Below are 17,601 nucleotides of genomic sequence, written 5' to 3'. Positions count from 1 at the left end.
GCAACAGCTCACGTAGGCTCCTTCCAGGTGATCTCCATCACCCATAGAAATCGTTGTTCTGATGTCTGTTATCAGAGACTAGTTTTGCCTATCCATTTTGTTGATTTTTAAAAGATTTGTTGGGATGGGATTGAAGTACACTAAATTGCATATATATAAAGTGGACAATTAAATCTTTGTAGTGAAACCATCACCATAATAAAGATTACAAACATTCCTGTCACTTGAAAATTTTTTGTTCCCCCTTGTAATCCCACCCACTACCCCATCCTCAGGCAATGGTCAATCTGCTTTCTGTCACCTAGCTCAGCATTAAGCATCAAGGATATTCATCTTAACCATATGAGACACACTACAACCCATTAGCATGACTAAGATTTAAAAAAACTAACCATATCAGGTGTTGATTACAATGTAGAATGAGTGGAACTATTTTATTGTCAGTGGGGATACAAAATGGTACAACCACTTTGGAAAATAGTTCGACAATTTCCTATAAATGTATACGTGCACCTACCATAGAATCTAACCATTTTACTACTGGGTTTTTACCCAAGAGAATCAAAAACCTGTGTGCACAAGACTTTCACAAATGCTCTCAGCTATCATAGGCAAAAGCCAAAAATAGCACAAATGCCCATTGACAGGTAAATGAATAAACAAACTGTGGCATAATCATGCAATAACACTCTATTTGGCAATAAAAGTTAATAAGCTGCTACTATGTGCAGCAAAGAATGAGTCTCAAAATGTCTACACTGAGTAATACACACACATAGCATGGTTACAGCATGTGCTCACTTGTGTCTGGCTTCTTTTGTTCAACAAAGATTTATGCATGTTGCTTCTTACATCAATGGTGCATCACTTGTTAATGTCAAACAATTGACTTTTGAAACAGAAATGCTCTCCACATCATACAGAGATTATACACAGGCATAACACTAGTATGCAGAGCTCTTTGTTGAGCTCTGTTTAAGAGATCAGAGGTTGAGAATATTTTAATTTGCCTATGTACACCAGTACGAGTTTAATTTATTTGTTACCTTGAACTTGGCCTTAAAAGAAAAAGGCATGAAACTCAAGTTCTGCTCTTTAGGAGTGTTATCAAAAACTTTGTGATAAGTTTATTAGTGTCTCCCCTAATGCCATTCTAAATTTATCATTTTTATTTTATTAATTATGTCCTTGGACTATTGTAATCAAACCTGCAATCATTTCTTTTTCATAATTTTAAAGTATTCTCAGTTTTCACAGTACCTCTTCTTTATCTCCAGCAAGAATAATCTATATATTTAGTTCTTTTAATTTTTCTTTATAAATCTGTAGCTCTGGGCTCTTAATCTTTAGCTGTCAACTGACTCTAAATTTCCTTTGTGAATTGTTGCCTGATATTTCCATATTGGTACTTTAGAAACATAAAACAGCTATACATTAAAAAAATATTAGGACATTACAATTACAGGTCACACTGCCATCAGAAGATTCTGGAATCCTCTAGTTTCATCAATGTGGTGTTCCTACATTATTATTATTTTAAACCTATTTTATCGATTATGCTATTACAGTTATCCCAATTCTTCTCCCTTTGTCCCCCTTCACCCAGCACCCTCACCCCCTCAGACAATCTGCACACCTTTGTTAATGTCCATGGGTCCTGCATATAAGTTCTTTGGCTTTTTTTTAAGCTTTAAAAGTTTCAGGCATTAAGTTATTAAGCTGAACTCTAGATGTTATCCTATTAGGTGTCTGTGGTTCATACCATTGAATTTTCAAGATTCAGTGAAATGGTGAAGGGGCTATTAAGTTAATGAAAAAAATATTGAGAGGTTTATTATTAAGTGAATTTGCCTAATTTTTTTCTCCACGAAAAAATTAATATTTTAAAAGCATTGTCAAAATGGGTCTGAGTCCTGTTTCCCAACATCATAATGTGGAGTTCTTCATGTCATCCAAGTTATTTTAAGAATGTGTTGTGAGTGAACAGCTTCATCAAACTTCATGATACATATTTCTCACCTTAATGGTGTCTTCAGTTAGACCATATGCACTAAGCCAATAACAAAAACCTTCAATTGACTGACTCCTTTGAACATGACAGAGTTCATTTTAAGTATCAAGAATGATTTGAGTGATTTATTTTCAGATACAACAAATGCTGAGTGAGCTTAACATTCTGATGTTTGAAATACACACTTACATTAAATATTTTGTCAAAAGAAAGATTATAGATATTAGTTGCAACCCAAATAAAATCTTTGGTACTTGAGAGAATTAAAGCAGGTGATGGATAAGTGGTGAGTTGATAGTTTAAATACAGAGTTGGATACTACAGAACTGTTACCAGATACTTTGGTTGCTGCTTGTCCTTTTCAAGTTTTTTAGTATCATTTTTATTTGTGAATACTTTACTTTGTATTTCTTTTTCTATGAACTATTGCTTTATATTTTTGGCCCATTTTCCTATTATGCTATTATTCTTTTTTATTGAGTTGTTACAACTATTGATATACAAAGGAAACTTTCTTTTTTGTCTGTCATTCATTCTCTCATACTAAACATATATTTTTATGTAATAAACTGTTTTAATCTTTTTCCTTATGGCTTTTAGGTTTTGTGCCTTGTTTAAAAAAGGCTTTTCTCACTTCATGATTGTATGAAAATTCTCCATGTTTTTCTTCTACATTATGGCTTTATATTTTTATCTTTAAATATTTAGTAAATTTGTTTAATATATCTTATTGATTATGCTATTACAGTTGTCCCATTCCCCCACCCCTTTATTCCCCTCTGTCCTTACCCCTCTCCGACCAGCATTCCCCTGCCTTAGTTCAGGTCCAGGGGTCATACATATAAGTTCTTTGGCTACTCCAGTTCCCATACTATTCTTAACCTCCCCCTGTCTATTTTGTACCTACCATTTATGCTTCTTATTCCCTGTACCTCTTCCCCTATTCTCTCCCTGCTCCCTCCTGGCTGATAACCCTCCATGTGATCTCCATTTCTGTGATTCTGTTCCTGTACTAGCTGTTTGCTTAGTTCATTTTTTTTTAGGTTCGATTGTTGATAGTTGTAGGTATGTTTTCATGTTACTGCTCATAAGTTTGATCATCTTCTTTTTCTTAGATAAGTCCCTTTAATGTTTCATATAATAAGGGCTTGGTTATGATGAACTCCTTTAACTTGACCTTATCTGAGAATCACTTTATCTGCCCTTCCATTCTAAGTGAAAGCTTTGCTGGATAGAGTAATCTTGGATATAGAATCTTGCCTTTCATGACTTCAAATACTTCTTTCCAGCCCCTTTTGCCTGTAAGGTTTCTTTTGAGAAATCAGCTGACAGTCTGATGGGAACTCCTTTGTAGGTAACTGTCTCTTTTTCTTTTGCTGCCTTTAAGATTTTTTTTTATCTTTAATTTTGAGTAATGTAATTATGATGTGCCTTGGGGTGTGCTTCCTTGGGTCCAACTTCTTTGGGACTCTCTGAGCTTCCTGGACTTCCTGGAAGTCTATTTACTTTGCCAAATTAGGAAAGTTCTTCTTCATTATTTTTTCAAAAAAGTTCTCAATTTCTTGCTCTTCCTCTTCACCTTCTGGCACCCCTTTGATTTGGATGTTGGAATGTTTAAAGTTGTCCTAAAGGTTCCTGAGCCTGTCCTCATTTTTTGAATTCTTGTTTCTTCATTCTGTTCTGGTTAAGTGTTTATTTCTTTCTTATGGTCCAAATCATTGATCTGAGTCCTGATTTCCTTCCCTTCATTGTTGGTTCTTTGTACATTTTCCTTTATTTCAATTTTGATAGCCTCTACTTTTTCCTGTATTTTGAGATCATACTCAACCATTTCTGTGAGCATCCTGATTACCAGTGTTTTGAACTGTTCATCTGATAGGTTGGCTATCTCATCATCATTTAGTTGTAGTTTTTCTGGAGCTTTGATCTGTCTTTTCATTTGGGCTATTTTTTTCCTTGCTGGGCCTGTTATGTTGTAAGTGGCAGAGCCTTAGGTATTCATCAGGGCAGGGCAACTATGTTGCTGCATTTTGGCGCTGTGTGTGAGGGAGGGGTTTGAGAGGGAACAATGCTGCTTGCTCACTGTTGCCTGTCTTTCGGTCACTTCCTCTGCTACCCGCAAGCAAATTGGACCTTTCTTGCATTGACTCCTAGGTGGGTGGGCTTGTGTATGTTCTAGGGCCCTGTGGGTTTCTCCGATGAACTCTCCTGTGAGGCTGAGAGTTTCTCCTGCCACCTTAACCCCCACAGGTACTTTCAAGTAAATAAAACATCAGAGGTTTTGATGTTTTATTTCCCCTCTCTGGAACCCTGAATTTTGTGGTCTGTCTCACTTTCCAGTTGTTCCTTGCAGTTTATCTGCATGCAGATGTTGGACTATCAGGTCCTCCAGCCGCTGCCTTGCTGCGAGTCATCTCTGCCCTGGCTACTAGTCTCTGCCCCTCCTACCAGTCTGGATGAATATTTCTTCTTTAAATTCTTGGTTGTGGATTTCCAGTTTGATTTTCTGTCAGTTCTTGCTGTTTTTTGTTTTAAATTTTGTTGTTGTCCTTCTTTTTGTTGTGCGAAGAGGCATAGTGTATCTACCTATACCTCCATCTTGTCCAGAAGTAGTAAATTTGTTTTTATTAGCTATAAGAGAGATGTAAGATTCTTAAGATTTTTTCAGATAATAGATTTTCCTATCACTATTGAAACAAACACCTCTTCTCACCTATTTGAAATGCCATCCTTATAATATATCTAACACCTATGACTTCTGAGATGCATTTTAAAATTCCCCATCTGTTTCATTGACCTCTTGTTATTACTGGGAAGTGACAAATTATTTTAATTACTATAGTTTCATAAATGGTTTTAATATCTAGTTAGATTATCCAGCCTTCATTATTCTATTTTTCCCCAGAATTTTTTAGTAATCTTTGATAATTAAACCTTATAAACTTTAAAATCAGTTTTCATATAAACTTTAAAATTAGTTTTTCATGTGGAAAAATTGTATTGGTATTTGCTCTGGTATTAATTTCAAAGACTTTTTTGGAAGAAATTCATTTGTTTCCGTATTAAATCTTATTTTTAAAAAAGTTTTTAATTTTTAAATGAAAGTTGACAGTCAATATTATATTAGTGTCAGGTGTACAGCATAATGATTAGACATTTTTATAACTCATGAAGTGATCCCCTGATAAGTCTAGCACCCACCTGGCACCATACATAGTTATTACAATATTATTGAATCTTATTATTGTTCTAATTTTGTTTCACAAAATATAGTAGGTTAGAAATGTTCTTAATTCACTCTGACATTTTGACTGCTTTAAAAGTGATTGAGAAGAGACTGGTAGGATTAAAACAGAGCAATCATAGTTAAAGAGGTAAGTTACTACTTATTGAATATTAACTACATGCTAGGATATCTTAGTTGCCCTTTCTAAGGTTGGTATCAATATTCACATTTTTATAGTTAAGTAACCTGGAGTGCTAACTTGGATGGAAAGTAGGGAAGAGAACTGGAAGAATCCAAGTAAGAGTATAAATGATCTGCTTATATAAGGGGGGACCCCCCAAATGGAATTTATTTATAAAAATTGGGTATTTATTCTTACATGTTTAAACTTCAGTCATCTTCACAGTATTCTCCATTTGAGGCAACACACCTATTGAGATGGTTTTTCCACTGCTCAAAACAGTTTATTATCTTGTTGATTTTAGCCCCTTTTAGTGCTTTCTCTGTTTTTTGTTTCACCTCTTCCACATCAGCAAAACATTTCCTTTTGAGGACTCTTTTTTCATCCAGGGAAACAAAAAAAAGTTGCTTGGGGCAATACTGGGTGAATAAGGAGGATGAGTTATGGCAGTGGCCATGTTTTTAGTCAAACACTGCTGAACACTCAGCACGATGTAGGCAAGGTGTGCCCATAAATCACCCATCATTAAATGGGCAAACACACCTCAAAAGACTCTTCAAAAAAATTCACCAAAGCTTAACATAGTCTTACATGGATGGGTTCCCAGAACACTCACCTAGTGGGGGAAGCCTGTACTATGTGGGGCTCGCCCTCCAGAAGGTAATTCAGGATTTTTTGGGCCCCCCTCATAGACAAGGAATGGCATCGTCCCAAGACGATGGGGACTGGGGGAATGAACCGAGAGGAAGGAGAAGGCTGGAGGAGCTTAGGCACAGAGAAACCAGGCACACACGCAGAGAGCCAAAAAGACTCCTAGGCAGGGAGAAGGCTGGGGGTGAAATTTTGAGAAGATACTCTAAAAAAACATTTTGGAGGAGGTGTTATCTGGTGTAAATTTATATGTCATTGTCACCTCTAGAGGTGTTCAGTAAAAACTTACTTTGCATGACTTTGTGAATCCTCTGTACTTGAGATTTGACACTGGGATAAACTGTCACTGAATGACCCAATTTTTAAAAAAATCTGGATTATATTATTGTTTACTTTAAAAAATAACCTAGATGTTTTGTGATTTTTTTAAGTATGGGAACAAGTTTTCCATTTGTCTCCTACGATGCTTAGCCTTTAATAGAGGTACTTTGAAAAGCATCAATATTTAAATTATTAAGAAGGACCAAACATTTATTTAGCACAGATTTAAGCCTCCTAATAAATTCAACTGAAACCCATGATTTAATCCAGAATTGAGTGCTAAAAATAAAACTCTTAAATTCCACACATTAAAACATAATTTTGTAATTAATATTTTAGTATGCCTTTTAAGTGACATTTTTTTCTGACAAAGTAATACATTCATTGCAGAAAATGTGGATAATACAAGAACATATAAAGGGGAGAATTAAAATCACCCATAATCTTGTCACTTAGTAAATATTTGGTAGGCTGTTGTTTTATATATGTAGATATCTGTGTTTTTATGTATGTATATGTAGTCTTATAAAAAATGTATTTTTACTTGATGCATTTTTACATCTCTACATTTAAAATTATACTTTTAAGACATAATTTTAAGTGTTTTCATAGCTGTAGTTTTTAAAGATAATTTTAGGTAATTCATTTTATAATTAATACTTTGCTTAACCAATCTTTATTTATAAATAATAATGGAATGGATATCCTTGACTATGGATAGTAGTTTTCTTCAGAGCAGTCAATTTCACTCCCGCTATCTCCTAACTGGAAATTTGGTAATACTCTCTTAAATGTTTCCAGCCTTCTCCCTTCTGCCGCCCTACCCAGCAACACAAGCAAGCTTGTTGTTTTTCCTTGATTTTGCTACTTGCTTTCTTTCCCGGCTAAGAGGCTGCCATCTGGTTCCACAACTTCCTCAGTTTTATGGGCTGAAATCAAGCCTTAGTATAGTCTCTTGGGTGTAGTTCAGTATGTGCTTAAAAAGTGAACCTAGCCTTTTGCTAGGCACTTAGTAAATAATTGTTGAATAGATAGAAGTTTACTTTGAGCTTCATGATGCAGATTGTATTCATGTTAAATACACAAAATCTACTTGCTTAGCCGTTTTTTTGGTTATCATTGTTGGGGTGTGCGTGTGTGTGTTTGTTGTTCTTAATTCAGAGAAACAGATTCTAGTAAACTTACCCCTATTCTTCTCTTTGGTTAGCATACAGCACTTAAAAATTGTTTATGTATTTATTTTACTTAGTTCTTGCTTAGAACTGAAAAAAAAAGACAAAATTACAAAAACAAAGTAAAACCACCCAGAACTGCATAGGAGTTTAACTTGTTTTATCATGAGTACGGTGTAATATTAATTATATCCATTGAGGGAAGGTTGGCTCCTAAATTATTTGCAGTTATTTATAAAGGTAGCTCTTGAATTTCAAGGGTTTCAAAAATTAACCCCATATGAAAAATTTTGAGAAAGAAGGCTGAACTAAAAAATTAAAGAAAAATCTAATATTGAAGTTACATTTATATTATGCTAACGTAATAGAAATATTAGGCACTAGAATATTTCAGACTGTAAAAGAGTGGATAGTACGCCTTGGAAGGTTTGAGTTTTAGAATTAGCTGTATTATTTCCAATTAACAGTGGAAACATATTGATATATCTTCCATTAATGCAAAGGTAAAATTATTTCTCTGCTAATAATAATAAATGGTAGTGTTTAGCATATAAATAGTGTAAGCTCTTAAATTACCTTTCCTTTTGCTATATGAGTGCAGCTAAAGGAAATTTAATGCATTTTTTACATGGTGTAATTTTATCTTGTTCATACAATGTGAGAAGAGTAATAATGATATTCTAATATTAATATAAGTACAAAATATACATATTGATGAATAATAGCCATGTTTGTCAGACCTCCTTGCCAAGTCATATTAAAATGACAAATAATTGCAATTGCCTCACAGAGAAATGGTGCAGGATCCGTAGTCGAAAGCACATTAGGGACCAACTGTATCCATTTGTTATCCTTTGTCAGGAAAACATGGCTCCTAATGAAAGTAGCTGAAAGAACACTGATTGAGGACAGTGACATTAAACCTTTTTCTTAACAAGAGTCATGACATGGGTATTAATAAGAGGATTGAAAGTTGAAGGCAAAGCTTTGGGTCTTAACATCTCTGTATAATCTTGATTTTCTTTTTGTTTGATTTTTTAAAATAAAGCCTGATAATTTTGATGTCTGGGGGGAATGTAGTTATGAGGAAGGAAATCACAGTGTACAATGTAATGGAGACATCCTAAGACATTCCAGGGTCAGCGTGTGCAGAAGAGTTTCCCCAGGTAACTTGGGGCAATGTTATTTAAAATCTGAACAGCTCTCAAATCAGAATCTGAATACTTTCTGAAAAAGAAAAACTCTGCTATTATTTTCATTCAATCTGTTAAACATTCTTTTTCCTTGTAATCACTTCATCTCTGAAAATTATACTCTTTCCATTCAAAATAGTGCTCAAAAGAGAATTCTGACCAGGAAAATGAGTAGCCCAATGAAAGGAAACAGAAAAACAAAATTCCAGTCCAGAAACTTCTCGGCAAAGTTTTAAGGAATTACGATGGCTCTGTTACAAGCCCAGGCATATACAGTTTTATTTCACTAATACCTGCTGATTCTATTCCTGTCGTATTTAAGACCAGCAGTTCCTGTCGGAGATGATGTAAATAAATATGCATGGGCACATCTAGGAACATAGAGAAAAAGTGCCTGGTAGTTTCCAGTATTTTACTCAATATTTATGTAGAACCTATCACGGTGCTATGTATTGGGAATATGATTGCTCGCAATCAAGCAAATGGATAATACCAACTCTCACTAATTGAATACATCACATACCAGGCGACTTGCCCAGTGTCACAAAGATGATCCCACTTTATACTCACAACAGCCCTGAAGTAGATACTGTTGTCATTGCTATTTGACAGGTAGAGACCCTGTGGCCCAGGGAGGTTTAGTGTATTGCTTCAGGTCATATAGCTGGTGAATGCTCAGCCTAGAGCCTTTGCTCCTATTATATCTTTTTTAAAATAAAATTTTATTCTTTATTTTATTACTACATCTTTATCATATATAATATATTGCATGTGTGTATACATACACTACACATACAACCACAGTAAAAGCCCAGTTATCTCAAGTTAGTTACCCAAGAATCTCTAGCTTTTATCACAAAGCTGAGGACTGTGAAGTGAGCAAAAAAGACCTGAGTACCCTAAGTACTTCTTTAATCATAAAATAAGTGAGCCTGTAGGTGCTCACACACGAATGGGATCGAAATTGCCTGAGCTGACCCAGAGCCTTTGTAGTGAAGCTAGTACTTTCCTAATGCAGGAAGTCCGTAGGTTCTCACTTAGAGTCTTATCTCTTATATCCCAGACAACTTGCATAGTATAAGTGTCCGGTTTCAAGGTCAGGACAGTCAGAGAAGAAAAAGCTAGAGATGGGTACAGTGATATTATGAAAAGGGTGGAAATGAAGACCAAAGATCAAGAAATTAAGATCATTAAAAACCAATGGCTGGTGTGGCTCAGTTGGTTGGAGCATCGCCACATGTACCAAAACATTGTGGGTTCAGTCCTGGTCTGGGTGTGTATAGAAGGCAACCAATGTATGTTTCTCTCTCATATTTATGTCTGTCTCTCTCTCTCTCACCCTTCCTCTCTCTCTAAAATCAATAAACATATTTTAAAAAGTCAATTATCCTGTATCTTTTATAGACTCTAATTAATATTCCAGTATGACAACAGAGATTGCAAATGATTACCCCGAAGTAACAAGCACATACAAGATAATATGGTTATTTATGGAAGGTATAATATAGTTTGGTAAAATTTTTAACAAAAGGTCGAAAGTGGAAATTTTGACGTTTAAAGCTGTTTAAAAGGGTAAGCTATAATTTACCTATGATTAACACATCCTTTTTGCAACAATTGCAATAGGAATAATATGCAATCATACTTTACATATTAAGAAAGCCGTATTGGACATTCATGTTGCTATTCTCCTCTTTGACAACACTTCTAATATTTTGGGGAGGTGAGGGGGACATTCCACCCTCTCCTGCCAATCTCAGATAGGTTGGTTGAGGCCCTACCTCTTATCCTAAGGTAGAACATGAGACGCAGACCTCAGCCAATCAAGACATTGCGTTTTCCCACCACGAGGTGTTATGTTCAGAGACGCACACCATTGATCTTGTATATGTGAACCTCAGAACTATTACAGGGAATGCTAAAACAAGGTTCTGTCTCTTTCTTGTTAAATGTCAAGCTAGAAGAACGTATAGGTCCAGCAGTTGCTGGCCACAGTGGTTTGGAGGGGGAGTTGACCTGAGAATGAGGTTAACAGGGAGGAGGGGATGCTGAGAAAGAGGGAGAAGCCAAATTTGATAATATTGTATCACTGAGAAAATTGATTCACTTTTTGGTTAAGCAATCTAGTAGTAGCTTTCTTTAAAATTTTGTAATTGATAGAATCCTAACTAGTTCCATAGATAACATATACATAGCAACAAAAAAAAAGAAAGAAAAGAAAAGAACTATAATCCCTATTATAGGGAGGGATGAGGGAAAAGTGTATGCATATATATTGAGGTAGAAATATAAAGTAGTACATTCTTTCTGGCAACATCCATTAGAATTTACACATATATATATGTAAATGCATTTATATAATGATTGAAATATATATATATATGTGTGTGTGTGTTTGTGTGTATACCATTCATCTCACTTCCTGGAATTTATGTCTTAAAAACAAAAACATACACAGGATATACATTTCTAAGAACTGGAGTTGCTTATTGCAGTGTTTTTCACGGCAGCAAAAAAAGGGAAATACAAGGAACGTCCATGAGTGAGATAACAGCTGCACACATCACAGCACAGTCACAGCAGGGGCAGGAAGGGCTATTGTGCAGCTTTAACAGAATGAATTAAAGCCGTATCAGGTACTTGGGAGAATTTGCACAAGGCCTTCAGGATGAATATCAAGATGTAGAGGAGCAGTGCACCATGACTTTATTTTTAAAATCCAAGCTAATCTTCAGCGTGTGACTTTGTATTACTATACAGGATTACAGGGGTATGGAAGACATATGAATAGTATTAGATTTCTTTATATGGATTATGTGGGGGAAGGTATTTGATGTCAATGAAGAGGAAAATAAAAGGAAGCAGGAACCAAGCAAAAAAGAAAAACAAAAATTTATACTTGAAATAAGCATGTGTATGCTCATGCCTGTGTATTTATGTAAAATTATATACACGGAGTATATGCATATATATTAGTTATTCTAAATTATATGTGTGTGTATATATATATAAAGAAATCAAATATGAATAGATATTTTAGGTAGATTCTAATTTTATTGTTATATGTCAAAAGAAAAAGAATAAAATGTACAAGCTGACTGAGTTTGAAGGCAGGTTTCTATTTTGTTGTGGATAATCCGTCAGTCCGATTGTACCCATAGTGGAGGGTAGTCCGGGACCTGTGCTTCCAACCTACTATGTTTAGCTTCTCAAGACATGGGCTTTCACAGGAAAAATGGGGGTTCTGGACAGGTTCACCGTATGATAACACCAAGGAAGAGGATCGCAGTGGGGCAGGAGACCAAGACAACTGTTCTCACAGCTCTAACTCCCAGGACGCCCGTTATCAGCTCGGTTGCCAAGGGCACGGCTGTTATCCTTTCCTGCCTGCAGTGTCCACACCGCCGTGCGCCACGTCATGCCGTATGCTAGTCTACTCACACATTACTGTAGTCCACTCGTTGTTTACATGCCATGCTATGTTACGTTATTGACACTATATTTTTACCATGTTTTATTCTTTTTGGTTGATACATGCCTTTTATTAATATTTTAAATTTCCAACTGCCAAATTTATGTTTTTGTTTCGTTTTCATTTAGGTCCTGGGTTTGCAGTATAATTTTTATTTTTTGTCTTACAATTGCCATTTTATTTTGTGAAAATAAATAGTTTATTGGAGGTTCAAATTGCTCCAAAATCCCCATTATAAACACAAAGAAATACACCCAGAAGCCTGTGAGGTGATGAGGAGGGAGGATGGCCTTGAGAACTTTGGCAGACTGCCAGCACTGACCCAGGTGACAGGAGGGAGTCCCTGGAGCAGGTCCTGTCTGCCACTCTGGGACTGTGAGGGAGAGACCTTGACAATGGGGTGGGACTTAGACTTTGTTACTAAGGAAGTGGCAGACACCTTGAGTCCCTTCAAATGTAGGGAAGGCCCACTTCAGAGGACCTTTCCCCCATCAAAGGCTGGGGCCTGGAGGCTACTTGGCCCCCAAGTAGAGACTACTTGGCAGAGAAGGGTGCCGGTGCAGGTGAGCCAGGCAGTGTCTTCTCCCGTGGTGATGGCCTGACTGCGCACAGGGCGAGGAAGATGAAGGCAAGCGCCCATGGCACCAAACGGAGGAGAAAACTTGGGCGAGATAAAAGGAAATGTCCAGGAAAAGAGTCTGGGTGAAGAAGTGACAGGCTGGAAATTACAGCAATGGCCACCATGCAGAGTGGGTGTGGGAGCTGGGGCACATGGGGACCAGAGCGGAGGGCAGAGGGCAGAGGGCGGAGGGTGGAAAGTATCAGAGGTAGAGAGGAGGGAATTTTTTGCCCAGGTCCATCAACCACACTGCACATCTGCGAAAAATAACACACCACTTTTCAGTTCTCTTTTAAGGATTTTTTGTTGTTGGTGGTGGTTTTGTTTTGTTTTTCAAAATAAGCCTTAAGATCAGTTACTGGTTACATCTACAAAATGCAAAGTGCTGTTCTTACCAGTCACTTTACAGAACAGTTCAGAGTGGTCAAATTTTAACCATTAACGTTTCCTTTTTTTCCTCTTCTGAAACACTATTGCTCAGTGGCTCACCTGACAGCCTGCATAGGTCACAGGGCAGCTTAGTGGGCAGATCTGATGTCCAAAGAAAAAGACGGCCTAGAGTATGGGGAAGACCTCACGGGCCCGGTTGTTCTGCGTGCACTTGTGACCACAGGGGCAGCAGCAACAAAGTTGGATGGGTGTGGTCTGGGGGAAATGGGACCAGTGCAGCCGGCGGGGTGAGGAAGGATGGCTGGTGTCGAGGCCCTCCAGCAGCGCCGCCGCAAAGGCTACCCACCTCGCTGCGGCTGCCACTGGTCCGCCTGGTCCGCCAAGGCGGGGCGAGCAGGCTGGAACATAATTTTTTAAGATTTTTTTTTTTTCACAAACAGCTTTGCTGAAATAAAATTCACATACTCTGGAAGTAACCATTTAAAAGTGTACAATTCAGTGTTTCATGAACATCAGAGTTATACAACTATCACCACTAACTTTAGAATATTTATATCACCTCCCCCACCAACCCCAAACTCCAGAGTCATTAGCAATCACTCTCGTTTTTCCTCCCTTCCTCGCTCTTGGCCACCAGTAATCTATTTTATATCTCTATGAACTTGCCTTTTCTATACAATTTATATGAATGAATAAGTCATCTTTTGTGACTGGCTTCTATCTGCTACATAATGTATTCAGAGTTAATCCATGTTGTAACATGCACTAGGACATCATTTGTATTTACTGAGAAATAGTGGTCCATTTGTATGGTTATACCACACAGGTTTATCCATTCACCAGGTGATGAACATTTAGGCAGTTGTATATTTTGGCTATTAGCAATGGTGCTATAAATGTTCTTTATGATGTGAAGTAGAATTCAGCCTCATTGTTTCACTTGTGAATAGTCAGTTGTCCCAAAACCCTCTATTGAAAAGACTATACTTTCCCCATTGTTTTATCTTTACACCCTTTTGAAAATCTATTGACCATAATTGGAAGGGTTTACTTCTCAACTCTCAAATCTAACCCTTTGAAGTCCATGTACATCCTCATGGCAGTACTACACTGCTTTGGTTATTCCAGCTTTGCACTAAGGTTTCAAATTGGGGAATGTAATTTCTCCCACATTTTCTCCCAAGAATGTTTGACCACTGGATCCCTTGCATTTTCAATTTTGGGGATCACTTCATCAGTTTCTTTAAAAGAGGCAGCTAATACTTTGATAGGAAGTGCATTGTATCTGTAGATTAATTTGGGGAATATTGCCATCTTAATAATAGTATGTATTCTTACTAATAAACATGAGATTTCTTTCATTTACTTAAGTTTTTAAGTTTTCATTAAGAGTATATTACTGAAGTTCCACATATATGTAAATTTTCCATTGTTATTAATTTCTAATTTTACTTCATAGCTTTTGTAGAACATAGGTGGTTTGATTTGCATCTTTTTATATTTACTCAGGCTTTTCTTATGTCCTCACTTATGGTTAATCCTAGAGAAAGTTCTGTGGACACTTGAGAAAAATATCTATTCTATTGGGTGGAAATGTCTGTTCAGTCTATTTGGTACATGGTGTTGTTCAAGACGCTATTTCTCCGTTGACCTCCTGCCTTGGTGTTTTATCTATTAATGAATGTGGAGCACTGACGTCTCCAGCGATTACTGTAGAACTGTCTATTCCTTTTCCTTCAATTACTTCAGTTTTTGCTTCACATATTGTGTGGCTTTGTTGTTAGGTGAGTGTATATTTACAATGGTTATGTATTTTGAATGGATTCATCTTTTGTTATAAAATATCCTTTGTTTCTAGTAATTATGTGTCTTCGAGTTGATTTTGTGTGTTACTCTAGTTCTCCTTTGGTTACTATTTGCATGGTATATTTTTAAATCCTTTTACTTTGAACCTATTTGTATTTTCAAATCTGGTGTGTCTCTTGCAAACAGCATGTATTCTTACCCATTCTGCTAGTTTCTGTTTTTTGATTGGAATGTTTAACCTAGTTGCATCTAAGGTAATTGCTGACAATATAGGATTTACATTTGCCATTTTGCTATTCATTTTCCACCTTATGTATTGTCCCTCTGTTCTGCCATTACTGCTTTCTTCTGCAGTAATTTTTTCCTAAATTATCATATGAACTCTCTTATTATTTCTTTTTGCCATATATTTTAAATTATTTTCTTAATGATTTTTCTGGTGATTAAATTAATATTTTAGTTTAAAAATCTAGTTTATATTAACACAAATTTGACTTCAACAGTATAGGAAGTCTTTGCTGTAATATAGTTTTGTCTTTTCCCCACACTCTGTGCTATATTATTTTAAAATGTGCATGTCTTTATATGATCCTTCAACAGAGTTTGGCAAATACAGTATTATGCAGCTGTTGCTTAAATCAAATAGGGAAAAAGAGTTACAAAAATATGTTTATACTGTTTAATTTTTTTTATGTAGTTACTTTTTCATTGATTTTTTTCTTTTTTTGTGAATTCAAGTTGGTCTCTAGTATGTTTTTATTTCATTTTTAAGGACTCTCATATTTGTTATAGGGCAGGTATGATGATGTCCCCCCTTTTTTTCTTGATGTTATCAAGATTCAGTCTCTCTCTTTGGTTGCCAATGGTCTGACCCATATTCTAGGTGTCATTCTCTTTGAGCTTTCTAAATATATATGATAATGTTTTCATCAAGTGTGGACATTTTTCAGCCATGATTTTCTCAAATAATCATTATGCTCATTGTTCTCTCTTTTCTCCTCCTGGAACTCTCATTCTGGGTATATTGGTATAGTTGATAACATCCTGCAGGTCTCTGGGTTGTGTTTTTTTTTCATTATTTTTTCTTTTTGTTCCTTAGATTCTGTGTCTCAACTGACTTGTCTTAAGAGTTTGCTGATTCTTTATCCTTTAAACTCACATCTGCTAGTGAGTCCCCCTAGTGAATTTTTTATTTTAGTAATTATACATTTCAATTTCAAAAACTATTTGTTTTTTTAAATAATAAATTCTCTTTATTGATATTTTGCATTTGGTTGGACATTACCCTAATACTCTAATATTTAGATGTTGCTTTCTTTTGTTCTTTAATAATATATATACTAACCAATTTAATGTTACTTTCTATGAAGCCCATTATCTGAATTTCCTAAAAGACAGTTTCTATTGACTGCTATTTAAAATTCCCCATCATACTTTTGTATGTTCTGTATATTTGCATGTCTCCTAATTTGGTTGAATTTTGGACATCCTGTGGTTCCTAGAAATGAGATTCACTTCCCTCTCTAGAGTTTGTTTGTTTAGTGACTTTCCTGGACTAATTTTTCAATGTGTGCAGCCACTGCAATTTCTCTTAGTTAGCTTAATTAATGGCCACATAATGACTGGTCAGAGATTTCCTTCAATTTATTGAACCCGTAAGTCCACCACTCTTTGCAGAGGAGCTCTGTGCTTGTTTCACAGCAGGCCTTGAGCATGTGAGCACTTTAAAGCTCTGCCTTAGCCTTTACCTCAAGGTCATCCAGAGCTGCAAGATGAGGTCTTTTGTGTCTTTCCTCCTCCTACCTGTAGCCCTAGATCCAAAGGAATATGTTGAAGTTTGCCCCTTATGAATATCTTACTACCTAGGTTTTTCTTTTAAGATTGTTGGCCAGCCTCTTGTTTTCCCAATGATATTATCACTTCAGGTAACTACATGCGGTGTTAAATGATTCCTTTGATTTAGACTGACCACTTGGGGACAGATCTTTCCTCACTGAGTGATCTCTATTTTAGGTATAATAAAGATAAGCCCTGTGAATGGTTGTACCCTTTCATGGCAGCCTCCAGAAAGGTAAAACTGTGACAATCATGTGGAACCAGGACCTCTGGCTTCTCCAGTGCTGCTGGGCTGCTGCTGTTTTCAGTGAGCAGTCTCAAGGTTGCTGGTCTTCAGGATAATTTTTGGAACTGGGGAGAAGAAGCTGGGGAAGGAAGTTAAAATGCCACAGGTTCACTGTCCTTACTGAGCTTCAGCTCTTTGTCTTCAATAAATGCTCCTCGGATCATTGAATGTCTTTGGTTAATTTTAAGAGTCCTGGGAAATTTGATTTTAACAAAAGTTGCCAGTGTTCTCACTGGTTTTGTGATGGAGCACATTTTCTGAGGTCCTTACTCTGGCATTCCAGAAAAGTTTCTCCCCCAGAGTTGTTATTTTAAATGACCCACTTCATCCCACCACAAATCTGACTTTTTAAATAGAAATTACAAGTCTCTAAAAAACATCATTTTTATATGGAGGTTAGCAGTATATGTTTATCAAGTGGTTCCTCAGTTGGACAC

Source organism: Artibeus jamaicensis, unplaced genomic scaffold (genome assembly GCF_021234435.1).
Source record: "Artibeus jamaicensis isolate MK-2021 breed Jamaican fruit bat unplaced genomic scaffold, CSHL_Jam_final contig_426, whole genome shotgun sequence".
NCBI lineage: Eukaryota > Metazoa > Chordata > Mammalia > Chiroptera > Phyllostomidae > Artibeus > Artibeus jamaicensis.
The sequence above is the reverse complement of the archived record's forward strand: the minus strand, read 5'-3'. Positions refer to the sequence as shown.